The 14,877-nt window shown below is 40.6% G+C and overlaps 1 protein-coding gene across 1 annotated transcript in view; it reads right to left on the minus strand.

The window, feature by feature from the left end:
• skor1b (SKI family transcriptional corepressor 1b) overlaps nt 1–13,996 on the minus strand; it is a 29,480-nt gene extending 15,484 nt beyond the window's left edge. Inside the window, exon 1 of the mRNA XM_069163342.1 lies at nt 13,952–13,996. The gene's annotated coding sequence lies outside the window, so the exon portion shown is untranslated. The remainder of the gene's footprint in view (nt 1–13,951) is intronic.
• Nucleotides 13,997–14,877: the final 881 nt, after the last annotated feature.

The raw sequence follows: 14,877 nt of genomic DNA on the forward strand, positions 1-14,877 counted from the left end.
GACCAACAAGGCCAGGCTATTTCCAGGCTTTATGCTAAGCTAAGCGGTTGCTGGCTGTAGCTTTATATTTGAAGGAGACCAGGTTTTGTATTTTTATTCTTCACTTGAGTAGCTTTGCATGATTTACAGTTCCCAAAAAAAAAACCCAATCCATAACTTTTTATAGTGGACTTTATGCAGCCTGTCAGTTTATCCTCTGTCTGAAGCAGTTTGAGCTCCTGTCTCTTTAAGGTTCCCCTTCCTAAAAGCCCACTCTCCTCTGATCGGCCAGCTTCCACGAACCCAGTGCTTATGACCCCTGTCTCATTCGCTAAAACTCTAAACCTACTAACCAACATAGTTTCTCATTCTTTATTGGAAATGGCAATTTCTCAAATCCATCCGAAACATGTTCAAGCCCGGATCTGATCAAGAATATCAGAGTAACAGTGTGAACATCCGCAGCAACAAAGATTACCTGTTTGGTGAATATCACACTTATTACTTGCTATTTCTGTGACATATTGGTGGATTTAGTCCTTTAAACACAAACTATATATAAAATGTGTTCTATATATGCTTCTGGTTGGTAAATGTGGGAAATGCACTTTGTAGTTTTGTGCTTTTGGTTTGGTAGACAGACTCCATGCTTTATCTGTGCCTGGAGCCGATGACCATTTAAAGTAATTATTGACGAGCTGACGTCATCTCATTAAGAACTGGACAGTTCCGAGCAGTCTTACAGCTGAGCTCTTTTCTCAAAGTAATTACTTATACATACATTTACTGCATTATTTGAAACTTTGGCCACATTTAATATGAACATCCAACATTGGAACATTTTGTAGCTTAGCCTATGTATGACATTAAAATACACAAAAGTGATATCAATCTTTTATAACTCTTAGTGAGAACGCAAATAAGCCTATTTCTCAAAAAGTACATTTTATAATACAAAACCATTATCACTTTATAAAATATGATGCATTATTAAAGATTAAACTCTCTGAGGTCTAGAAAATAATGTACTTTCATCCAACTATAGCAAAGTATGTCAATAATTAAAATATGTGCTGCATATTAAGGATGTTGACCTCTTCAAATTAGGTATACAATATTTGCTGATTATAAGGTTACTTAAATAAAAATAATGAAAAAAAATTGCCTACTTTAACTTGAAATGGAGTATATTAAATTGTAGTATTGCTATAGTTTTTAATGCCTCTTCTACCACTGCATTTAAAAAAAAAAATTCTATGGCAGTTTTTTTTTCCACTGACTTTGTGTGGCCCGTTTATAAGTTGATGCGTAGGCTGTCTGCTGCTCTGGCCCAGCATCCCCTGCTGGCTCCCTCAGAGCAGCTTGGCTCGGGCCGGTGGCTTCAACCTGCAGGCAGCCATGGGACAGCCCAAGCGGAGCTGTCTGCCACTCCTGTGCTTCATTAGGAAACAAAATATAAGGTTTCCACTCCATTAGGAATGACTTTAGGAGTGAAAGCACATAAGACGCCGACTCACCTCATCAACAATGCATTGCAATAACGGCTGAGGATGAATGAGAGTGAGCAGAGAGGGGAGAGAGAAAACAGCATTAGCCTGTATACAATGCCTTTACAGCAGAGTGGGAAGGAAAAAAAAATCATTAATGCAATAAAATGTGGTCAGATTAATCAAATGCCTCAAACTCTTATGAAAATATTACAGGGAGAGAATTTTCTATTACATCTAATGGTATCTAATCTAATACTGGCAGTTAAGGGCTTGGGCATCTATTTATTGTGAAACACAATTTAGGAAGTTTAAAGGGAGGCAGTGAAGCATGCATGCAACATAGCCGTCAGGAACACAGGCAGAGATCTTTTGCTGCTATTTTCTTTCCTCCAACTCATAAAAGCTTACCATTAAAGGCTGCAGGTCGCTTGGAGTTTGGGGGGAAGAATACACAGAGGGAAGCCGCAATATGTAATTAGCGTGTCATAATCAAAATGACCCACTCGGACACTTTATGATCAGCAAGACAAAATTACTGCACCACTGGTGGCAATCTGTGGCCATGTGTTAACACCATTAACATAATGAAAATACAAAAATGTTAATAGGCCGCCTCTTCATACGGACGAGGAGCTGAGGCACAATGTTAATTTCACCGTGGCTTTTCCCTAACCTGGAGGTTGTTGGGAAACGCTAAGGAACATACAATGTTTTTGTAAATGGCTCGGTAGAAGAGGAAAAAAAAACTGTTCTTGTGACTTAAAACAATCTGTGAAAAGTATCATTCCCCTGCTGCACATCTCCAGTGAGAGACTCTACTGTATATGGAAGCTCTCATTTTCAATTAAAATCTCATTTACTTGGAAGTTGAAATGAAATCAAGTTGTGAATTAGTACATGAATTTACATACTGGGATGGCTGCCAGTGTGCAGGGAGACTAATTTACCTTAAAGATGGATTTTTCGAAAAGGGATTTCAGTGATGGCATGAGAGCAATGATGCATACGTGAGATCTGAGAAAACATTTACCAACATTCAGCTGCAATGAAAAACTGGATTGTAAGATAGAGCTAGAGAGGAAAAACAAATTTGGTCTCGACTGATACACAGTAGAGAGCTTGTCTTACAGGGAAAAAGAGTTCTTATGAAGTTTTACCAAGAAAAAAAAAATGCTACAAACTTCTGAAACCTTCACATTTGAGGATTGTTTGTTACTGTTAAAGGCTACATCCAAATAGATCACTTAAAAACAAAAAAGACATGTTGAAACTACTTGTACTTAATTATGGTTTTAAAGATATGTATGTTTGTCAAGATATGACAAGTGACAAAGAGGCAGCTCCTCATCATCTGGTGAGGACAAAAGACAGCAGTCACAAACCATTCCTGCCACTCCTCATCAATAAGAAAGCTAACATCCATGGAAGTGCTTGTCCTTGTAATTTGTTAAGTTTTGAAGACACCCACCAACATCTCGCTACACTTGATGGTCTTCCACCCAGATTACACTCCTTCAATCAGCCATCCACTCGGCCTCGGATTGTCCACATTAAATTACTTGCTCATTTCGCAAGGCCTTCTCTGACAAAGCGCCGCAGCTGTTATTGATTCATTCTTTCAATTAAATAAAGCTTTGCTCTCTCCACTCCTTGTAAATACCTAGAGACCCCCTATCCAACACAATATCCATTCTTCTTACACTGCTAACATTATCAGTCTGCACGCAAAATTAATTCCCCCACTATTGCTGAAATAACTATAATTGCAAACTACATTGAGAGAGAAATTGGAAAGGGGTTTTAATATACATTTCCAGGTGTATTCTCCATTTGTTCAAGTCAATAACATTTTTCATTAACATTTGTAATAAAAAAAAAGCAAGTTCTGTCCCCTGCTCATTTCCTTTTTAATTCAGAGATGAATTCACAACACTCCCTCCAAACTGCTTTGAGCTCCACTTTTTCATTTAATTTGGTTTAAGACATCCAAATGAGATTAATGTTGGCTATCAACTATAAAACATTTTAATTTACATATTTATCAGTTGAATGAGCCATGACTCACAATAGGTAAGATGTATTAACATGATTGCATGTTGATGCAACACTTTAATATAATAGAAAATCAATATGTGGATGAAAATAGAGCTCGTTTTGTCATTTTAGATATTTATTGAGTTATTTCTTTGATAGACTTAAGTATTTTGCGAGGATTCCTTGAAAATTCCATTTGCTACCTCTGAAACATCACACTGTTATGTGAACAGCTGTATTCTTTTGAAGAGAGATAAAGAAAAAGCAGAGAGACAGTCAGTGTGCAAGGACATACAGGTTTCTTCAGACACGCCAAAAAGAAAAAGAGAGAAGAAGAAGAGAGAGAGAGACCCCCGATCTCTCCCCTCAGCCTTCATTGTTATCCCACTGACTATCCAGCAGGTGGGCTGAAATCAGTGTGGATCGGCCTCAGCTGTACTGAGGTCAGCTCTCCGCTCGTCTGTGCCGGAATTATGGGCTAGCCTTTCGCCCATGGCTCACAGATTTAGCTGTGACCCTGAACACGGCCTCCCCCAGAGGCTGACAAATTTTATCTCCACATTTTTCCAACTTTGCTCAGAAAACTAACCCGACTCGCCAACCCACAGCCAATCCAGATCCACAAGTAGCTTCCCCTAACCTCACATCTCATCTCAGACATAATGGGAAAATCAGACCTCTGTGAACAGGAACCCTTTAAGATTCATGGAAAATGAGGGCATGTGCAGGAATGAGGAGGGACAGCGAGAGCTCACAGCGTTTACTGCAGTAAATTAGTACAAGGACTCAAAGAATTATCAAATAGTAGCCAACAAATTGTCACCTCATTTAGAAAAAGATGTCTAACATTTTTCTAAAATAATTAAAAAATAATTCTGTAATAAACAATATAAAATCCTATTAACTTTGATTATAATTTAGCAATTTTCTTTTTTTGCCTTTAAAAACATGTTTTAAAATTTAAATAAATTTGAAAAAAAAAGTTGTGAGAAGTTTTCTTATTTTCAGAATTATATAGCTTATCAATGTCTTAAATCTTACATTAGATAACCTGTTTGATAAATTACCAAAACACAAAAAACAGAGAATATGTCTAGACAATACAGGGACAGTATATCTCCTGACACACAAGGTTTTGATGTAATTAAAGATAAAGTGAAAACTACAATACAGTTATATTAGAAATATGCATATCCATTTGTGGTGAAAATTTCATCTGTAAGATAATCATTATGACAAGTATATTGAGAGTCTTCACACCTGTCCTCCCTCCACAATGTTTAAAAAGTCCTACGCAAAGACAAGGAAGAAGGGAAAAAAATTAGCTAACACAAGAGACCTAATAAATCAGAAAGCTCTTTGCTAGCGGCTGCATGCACATTAGACCACATCTTCAAGATTTTCAGAGCAAACCGTGGAGCAAAACTCCATTACCTCCTGACACAAAATGCAAATGAATCACAACATGGGGTGGGAAGGAATTAAAGACCCTTCTCTAATCAATGACAAACCAGGATGAAACCCTCTCTTCCATGCCTCTGCCATAGGCAAACTTCAAGTCCCCTGAAAACACACACACACACACACACACACACATACAAGTGTGCACATATGCGTGCACATACACAAAGATAGACTCATATGCACACGTTTGGCATGATCTCTCTGGCTATTTTCCAGCTTGACTCTTCCAAACTGGTAGTGGGGACGTGAGTCGACGTGATCTTGTCTGCCGCCATTATCATCTTATGTTTCACTGTATTTCACAAATAGAATCAGATTTTGTCAGGTGGATGGTGCCGAACTCAGGCTGTGAGGTGAAGGGAAGAGCTGTCTCTGTTCGGTTGTGCTCTGCTCTGCTCTGCTCTGCTCAGACAGATGCACGGGCCTGTGTAAATGACAGGCTGAGCCCGAGGATGTCTGCTGCCTGCCGCACGGCCTGCTACAGCCTGCAGGTGAAGTGTCTGTGGCGCCATATGGAGCAGGGAAAATTAACAACGAGAGGAAATTCTCCACAACAGCGGGAGGTCTTGCTAGTCTCTCCTCCAAACAAAATTTAGAGACGTAGAGAAACAAGAGAGGGGGAGTGATAAAATTAATGGGGTTCAACATTTTAACACAACACCGACGGCAATGTTTGCACAGAAAAACAAGAATTCCCTTTACAGTTTAGTCACATTGCACTCCTGCTTTATAAATCAGTGCCTGGCCTAAGTAGTTTGACCTGTTCTATAAATGTACATTAACCCTGCTGGTGCTCCCTCCCAGGTTCTAGCGTACTCCACAAGCCCAGCACAGTGGCTGTTAGTGCAGGTGAGCTGCCTCCATCCCTGGTGGCTCCTTACGCTTGCTGCCATCATAGCAGAGGTGCCCCCCGTGGAGCCTCTCTTGGTTTGGGTCATTGATTACAAAGAGCCTCCTGGTTTTGTCTGACAGATGTGAATCCATGCTATTTAATTTGGAGAGCTACCCTCAAAGGGACCACCATTAGCTATCCAATCTGACCACAAATAGTGTTCCATTAAGCAGAGAGTTTGAGAAGCTCTGGTGGTGTGTCTCCTGACAGCATGGAGGACGCCTTGGCATATTACACTGAATGTTAAATGCTTGATTGTTCAAACAAAAGGGAGATCTTACTTTAAAGAACGTCTTTGTTTTAGAGATACATAAAGAGTCCCCTCAGCGGGATTCTTCAGGCATATTAGAGCTGAAACTGTCCTTGTTTAGTGTCTAAAGAGGGTGGGGTTGGTAGTTAAAATGTTAATAAGTGCAATTCAGTTTTAATTTAACAGCCTTCTGCATTCCTAATTACTCCACTAGCTGTGAATAAATGAGGAAGAGAGCTCATCTCTTGCCCTCTGCTTTCAACACAAAAACACATTCCTACCATTTCCTATATGGAGCTAAAGAGGACTGTGAGGAAAGTGATCTCAACTTGTCCTCTCTTCATGAACAAAGCACCATGGCTCAGTTAGAGATTCTGGCTATTATTTTCTCAGTAGGCAGAGGCCTTCAAAGCTTTGCGAGAGCTTTTACTGATTGCGTTGATAAAGTAACAAGACAAGTGTGAAAAGTGCAAGAAAGTAAAACAGATGAGAGAAAATAAAGTGAATGTGATCGTGAAATGCTCTTTCTGAAACATTCAACAATAGGTGTATGCCTCTCTGTGCAGCCATGGAATAGAAGTGTGCATAAATTACTTTATGTAATCATACAATGTAGATTAGCATGATAATGGTGAGTGTTAATAGATGCCAGGAAGGAGGGAGTGACAGCACTTTGAAATGAGACATGCTTGGGGCAGCGGGCTCACACACAGCATTGGGGAATAGCCAGTGAGGCTCTCGTGCCATTACGACAAATGTGAGTGACGGGGAAGAAAGCCACATCAAGCTAGCTGCCTGAAGGCTGCTACAATATTTCCACAAGTCTATAGGCTCCCGGTCTCATGGGGAGCTCTATTAATTGTGAGCAAAATGGTCCACCATTAGATCTAAAGCTTTTAGAGACCAGAGGACATCTTACCCAGCCACCAGGGCCAGATTCAAAAGCTTGCAGAAATAATGCCATCCTAGATCAGCCAAAATATCACAGATATTTTTTAAATATTTTTCCAAGGCTGGGATTAAACCTCTGCTGAAGATATTTTTAGTGGCTGCTTCCTCTGAATTTAGTTTTAGTCTAGAGATATAATTCAAAGTGAGAGAAGTGAATCGGATAAGAGTAATAAAAGTGAAGAGAATATGATCAAAACAGCCATCAGTGAGATGTAAGTAAGCAGATCAGGTGGACCACATGTCTAATCTCCTCGTGGAAAGCCAAGGCGAAGGTCAACCAGCATGATGACAGGGCTTTGAAGAAAGCTCTGCAGTCTCCCCAAAACCTTCATTTCAAACAACATAGTAGCCATTAGTTAATCAGACCAAATATAGCCCCCTATGGAGAAAAGAAAGAGGGGTAACAAGAAGATGGAGAGATAAGAATAGGTCAAGGGCACTTATTTGAAAAGCCCCCCTTGAACGCAGTTGGCACATTCAACAAAAATAACAAGTCTTACTTCCTTTCATCCTCCAAAGCCCCGACAGATCACAGAGCACGGTGGGGGTGCAAGGTGGAAACATAAGGACCTATAGATTTACAGACCAAGCGGGTGTGACCACTCCTGTGAAGTAATCCAAATCAGAATGGCTTTAAGACAACAGCAATTTGATCAACTCTGATCCGGCTTATCCACAGGCCGCCCAGATTTGTACCCATGCATGGCGAGCTAGAGCAGGACTTAAAGCCCTTCTCCGTGGGGTCTTAATGCAACATTAGGAAGTGACAATATATGACATCCTTGTAAAGGTTAATAGATTGCTCTGACAGTTTTGTCAATAACTGATGCAGCCAAGAGACAATTGCCATGGCAACTACCAAAATAAGGTTCACAACACCACTGAAAACTACACAAACCCTTGATGTGAGATATTGAGAGTCAACACAGTTTATCATGTTTAGCATGTTCTTAGACATGCCCGAGTGTATTGCCATTTTCCTTACTGACCTTTAACACATGCACATTCCTTGCTAGGACAATGGTCACAGCCTCCTGAGTCCGGGACTATAGAAAATGGGGCTCGTGCTCAGGGAGCCTCCACTGCTGACCTTCTGACAGCCAGGGCTGAGGAGAAAGCTACATTCAGATCTACATTCAGATCTGGGGGTCAACACCACCACATAAGCACTCCGTGGAGAGCATGACTGAAAATTAATTAAAAACGTTAGTGTGCAGTGAATGACGGGCCGCTTTTGTTGGTAGTCTGCATTGACGGAGGAGGGAGGACGGTCCCGTGTCCCTGGTGCTGCAGAGCCCCTGGTGGCCTCAACCATTGTCTCGCTGCCAAGCTCTTGTCTTATCAGCGGCAGCATATCAATGAAGCTGCTGTCTTGTTTGTGCAAATGGTAATTACAACATCCATATTTCTGTGCATTAAAACAATCCCATCTTAGTCAGGAGTAAGGAGGATTTGAGGAGAATGGCGGATATTTAAACAGGCTTTTGGGAGATGTGCCAGCGTAAACAAAGAAATCTCATCTTTGTTTCTACCCATGCAATAAATAGACACACAAATCAGCCACATATACAGTTCAAATGACAATCCAACAATCTCCTGGATAAATCTTCTACAGTCTGCGCTCTTCCCACAGTGATATAGCCGAAAAGATTTAGTGTTCAAAAGCATTTAAGCAGGATGAAGCTCAGAGTTTAATGTGGTCCATCAATCCCATTCACACAGGGCTGCCGCCGCAACATCTGTCCTGTGAGACCATCAGAGTAGTTTAGTGGCATGTTGCAGTTTAAAGGTGCAACAGAAGAGTCAGGTAACAAGGGACAAAATAGTCTCGCCAACTCTCAGTTTTAACTACCCAGGTTCCCTTTGGCCCACACTCATTAAATGCAGAATGCATTTGTCCTTGTAGCTTTTCACACACACACACACACACACACACACACACACACATACATACACACACACAAACACACAGTTGTTCACAATTCAACACATCCAAAGGCAATGGCCATTAGGTGTAAATGGATGGTGTTCTGCCCAAGTCTCAGCTGAGCGCATGTTTCAGGAGAAAAGCAAATGCAAAGGCTAACAGATCCATTAAACTCCATCCAACAACACCGGAACCTCTCTCCACCACAAAGACGATTACTTTGGCAAAATAACATAGCGATGAGGCTCAGTCAAAATATCTCAACAGAAGAATGTAAACACTGTTTGGTACAACAGGAAATTCTCTATTCCAGCAATTATTAACTTCTATTCTACCCAACGGAGGGAGGCACACAAAGAGAAGACAAGGAAGTGGGTGGAACATTTTTGTTGGAGAACCAAACCCTTGATTCATCCGTTAGTCAATCAGACAATATTTTGATAATCAGATAAATGTTTTAATAATTTTTCAAGTAAATATGCCAATGATTATCTGGTTCCAACATCTCGTATGCAAATATCGACTGTATTTCCCTGATTTGTATGATTGTAGAGTAAATTCTTCAGGTTTTAAACTGTTGTTTGGACAAATATGACATGTGAAGATCCTGTCTTGGGTTCTGGGAAAATATTATTTGCATTTTCACTTAATGATAATTCATCAAACAAATAATTAGCAGATTAATTCATATAGAAAACAAACTGTTAGTTACAGCCCTATTTCATTGTGCAGATTATTTTTCTATGGACAAAACAAAGAAAGGAGTAATGGAACTGGATTCATGAATTATTCATCAGGACACTAAAGAGGGCCATCAGACTCAAGTGCCAATGACAGCACTGATACCACATTAATGCTTTAAGAAGGATAGACATACCGTAGAATAAATGGGACTTTAAGACTTTAGACAAGTTACAGCACATATAGATGCTGAATCAATTTAATGGTCAAACAAATTCAAACTAAAGACTGCTATTGTAAAGTTATTCAGAAATTAGGAAAATAAAGTAAAACTTACACAGGCAGACAGTAAAGGAGAGGTTGACATCTTTTCAAGTCTGTTTTAATACAACACTCACACTCCCAAAGGTGCATGGAAACAGGTGTTTCTCACTGCAGATGTCACTTCGGTCAATAAAAGAAATCCCTTGTTAATAGGATTCCAGTGTAAGTGATGAGATCAAAACCCATAGTCCTCTTTTTGTGTAAAAGTATGTCATGAATTTCAGTTGAAGCCAAGGTTTTGGCAGTATGAGTTAAACAAATCAAGAGGGCACTGTTTAGGCTGCAGCCTTTTTAATTACATATTTTTCTTACTGCCTCTCCACCACTGGACAGGTCCTTTTACCACAGACTGCTTTTAAAGTGCTATTCTAATGAAAACAGTGGAGCACTTAGAGTTCAATAAACCCATCTCAGATAACTGTAGATGTGCGTAAAAAGAACTAATAAACAAGACAATAATATCTTTTGGATGGCACAATAAAAACAGAGGTGAAAGAGTGCTCTGTGGCAGACTTTAGGGCAGGCTGCAGGGTCAAAAGAGTTGTGGTAAGCTCAATAGCCACAGTCAAGTGACTCAATTACCACATTTGCTCTTTGTGTTGACCCCTCAATTAGTGTGGAACTGTAACAATCTGCCCACCAAATACAGTCATTCATCACCAACTGCCCAATCCACCAGCCTGCTTCTCTGAGCCACCTCGCTGGAGAAGAGGGCAGGCAGAGGTCAAATTAAAGTCTGGCCTCTGTAACTACCCTCCTTAATATCCTCTGTTCAACAGGATGAACTCTGATAAGTCCACAGTCATTACACAACATGCCATTAGGCATTAAGGCAACACGGAGTAGAGATGGCTGCATGATTGTCGAGACGCAGCACTGTTTGTAAAGGATTTTCCATCATTTGCTGTCTGATGGGAACAAAACGGCTCATACAGACTTACTCCATGTTTTTCAGCAACAAGGAAGCGCTCCAGCGTTGAAATCTGTTTTCATTTATTTCATTTCATATTTATAAATCAGTCAATTTGCACTCCTAGATATTTATGCACTTATTCTTTCTTGTTTTGTTTATTTAGCACAAGTTTTATTTTTCTCACTTTGAATGGTCACTGTGTATGTATGTATGTATGAGAAACCTTATTTGGCAGTGAATCTGATTCTGGGTTTTAATGTTCTACAAAAGACGTTGGCCTTAAAAAAGTCGGTAATTGTATGAAGTTCCTGACTATGTTAATGTTTTAAGTTAGCTGTTTCTTGATAGGCGGTTCAGAACAGTTGCAATCTAGTTGAACGGAGGACATTTTAGCTCACAATGCCATTGTACTGACCTTATTTGGACAATTCAAAACACATCTTTAGTGCAGCTAATGGCAACACAAACTGTACCGAATACATTCCCAAATTTCCTTGTGTGTTACAATAGAGGTAGACACAATAGCCTTCTGGTAAAATGCTGCCCTCTATTTGTTTGGAGTGTGGAGTATGAATTTGGTCAATAACTTATATACAGTAAAGGTCCTTCAAAGCAGAGTGCGTCACCAGGACTAACAGTACCCAAGCTGGCAATTAGCGCTGGAAGTTAAGAGACAAAACCAGAAAGGGAACAAATGAAAAAAAAAAAGAAGGGGGCATGAGTTCACGAGGTTTAAAAATGTGCAGGTAATCTGAAGGTTAGTAACTAAATGTGCACCTTCCCTCTCAAAGGTAATGAACAATGTTTAAAAGGAGTGCGGTAAGTAAGGGTAATGTAAAAGTAACTAAGAGAGCGATAGCACAGATATCCAGATAAGGTCTAAGCGGGTGTTATGTGGGTGGCTGTTGCCCCACCGGCTCCTGCCATGCATGACCATTCAGCGAAGCTCCGAGCTCTTGGTTTTACTGTCATCACTGGCCCTCAGAGCCACGTTCCTCTTACCCCTCTCCTGCTGTGGTTAGGGTTGCAGGCACAGTAAAAGCGAAGCAGTGATGATTTAATTATGACACTGGTTCATTCAGTCACCGAGGTTAGGTTTCCAGTCAAGGGTGAATTGATATGAGCTAAGTTTGGTTTACGTTTTCAAGAGCACATGTTGGATTCCAAGCAAATAGTCTCCCAGGAAGGCCGGCCAGAGGGTGAGGGGCATCCAGGGGGAATATGTCCCATCAGCCCCACAGTTCCACTCAGCTCTGTGTAGCAAGGCCTGTCGCTTTGCTCTCACAGGCCTAGTTTATTCATGATAGATAACTATCCACTGTCCTGCTGCCTGCACCGGTTCATCTCCTGCTTGGCAAAGTGACTGATGCACCTCACTCTGGGGGATTCAGTTACTCTTAAAACTGCTTCACAAGTCCCTGACTGACTGCTTTGATTAATGGCCGAAGTCTGCACCTGAGTATCATAACTGATATTCATCTCAACCTGGTGCTTACTTAACCCCTGATCTCATCATGGAAAAATGTCGCTAACCTGAGTAGCTGCCTGTCTTTTGTTTCACAAAGCAAATCCCTCCCCACACAATTGTTCAGCCTGTGATGACTCCAAGGTCCTTCTCTTCACTTTTTAGTTGATGGCTTGCTCTTCCTTTGGACTACAATCAATACCTTTTAAGCAAAATTTGCATTTCATAATTAAAGCAAGAGAGAGATATCAGTTTAGAGCCATTATGCACCAGGCCTTATGGTGTCTGACATTTAGTTGTGATTACACCACTGCCTGTATATTGTCATGGAAGTCATTAGACTGCTGTCATCTCAACATGTTTTCCTGGCCTCATTAACACTGCTTTCATACTGAAATGAGACTGGGACCTATAAGCTGAAATTTGTTGAAAAACAAAATTTTACTCTGTTGATTTTTCTGAAGAATTATTTTTGATGAAGTGTTTTTATACCTCGTAGTAGCGTGGCTCTATTTTGGTGTGTCTATCGCTTTGGTCCTGAGTAAAATAAATCAATTACTACTAAATTGATCGTGATAAAGTTTAGTCAAGTGTGTGTGCATGTATGGTCTACAGTTGATGGTTCCTACTGACACTGAATATTTCCTGACTTTTCCTCCTTTTCCACACAGAGAGATCAAAACTTCACAACATCCAGTCGTTTTGTTTGACCATACCCAAGAAACTGGATTTCCATCAGCCATATCTATATTTTGTGTTTGGTGCTAATTAAGAAATGTTAGTGCACTATGATGCTAATATTTGATGGTGAACATGGCAAACAATCCCTGCCAAACATCACTGGTTCTGCAATGCCACCTAATATTTAATCCAAGTCAACTTTGAAGGCTGCAAACAGTCTACAGCAAAACTCTTCACAGTGGTTTACAGTTAAACAGGAATTTAGAAATTACAAAATGATTATCAGAGGAAAAAAGGAGATATACACCATTCACTTTACTGGTAATTTACCAGGGGTGTGCTCTTGCATGTACTGTATTTGATTGGCCCACACAGGACTTTGTGTTGCATTGTGTAAAAAGTTGATCGAGGTTTAACTTTATCAGATGAAACTTCAGTGTTTGCCCACAGCCCTCTGCTGCATTGACAGATTGGCTGCATTCGGCAAAACAACAGGGCCGTGTTTTTTCACACTTTCTTTTGGTCTTAAAGTGGCTTTAGTTTTGTTTCTCTAGGGTGTACAGGGGATGCAGAAATCGCAAGGCCACATGAAACAGAGCTGTAGTGACCCTGATCCACGAGACTGTGTCCCAGTCTGCAGCATCTTATTTACATTCAAGCCTGGGCTGCAGTCAACACTCGGACATCAACTATTCATGGTGTTTTATACAGCACCCATCAGACGGCAGCCACGACCCCGGCTGAAACCAAGGGCCGTGTTACAAATCCAGGCACCAGGATAAAGAAGCTAGTTCTAAGTTTTCTGCTTCATGTGGCCACTGTTGTAATCTTTTTCTTTAGTGGAGCCCTTTGAGGCATCCTTTGCAGTGTCGGGCTATAAATAAATAAAAGCTGACTTACCTTTACTGGAAAGGAACACCATCTGCTCAACATTTATGGACTATACACACCACTCTGTTCAACACCTCTTCAACAAAAGCTGTTGTCTCACACTAACCTGTGAAAGAGAAAGCAGAAAACATACATCAAGAGCTTGACACGAATGCCAGACTGGGAAATAACGTTTAAGTAGCAGAGTGGTTCCTGAATGATTGAATTTCCTTGATAAAATGTTCACTTGAAACTAACTTGTAAAATCAAGGAACACATTTGTTTCATCAACTAAAGCCACAACAGTACATATTTGTCTAGAAGCAGTCGTACTCCCTTAGTGGTTTTGTGTTGTTGCTTTAATTAAAAAGACAGATGAGTGAGCGTATTTGTGTGTATTCAAACAGTCTCTTTCTCTGTGTAACTACGCGTGGTCCTGCCTGGCAGATACACAGAGAAAAGCCCAATGGACCACCTGGCAGACTTATTTTCTGGGAAAGCAATCTAATATGATATCCCACATGACACGCTCCACACAAATAACCCATGCGTAGCGGTCAGCCTGGTTGGGTTTCTTTACAGGAGTCGCTGCATGTACATGAGGTGGAGCACAAAACAAATTATAAAAGTAGGTAAATGGCCACAAGGCTGGGACTCTGCTACACCAAACACGCTGTCGCATACCTGCCGCACACAGTGGAAACATCCCACGCAAGCTACGTTGCTGTTCATAATCAATTCAGTGGGATTAGTTAAAAGTGGAGGACAAAACACAAACAAATCAGGTGGCGTCTTCTCAAACAGCACCGTAAAGACATAGAGCAGCAGAGCATATAGATTTTCCACAGGGCTCAATTGTGTGAGAAGTTGTTGGGCTTGCATTATTGACTTTCTCAGTATGGTGGAACCGTGGTAGTTAGGTGTCTTTCCTCAACTCTAATTATAGTGTCATAAAC

Source organism: Embiotoca jacksoni, unplaced genomic scaffold, assembly GCF_022577435.1.
Source record: "Embiotoca jacksoni isolate LCO1_2020_lvr unplaced genomic scaffold, fEmbJac1.0.p SCAF_3, whole genome shotgun sequence".
Taxonomy (NCBI): Eukaryota; Metazoa; Chordata; class Actinopteri; family Embiotocidae; genus Embiotoca; species Embiotoca jacksoni.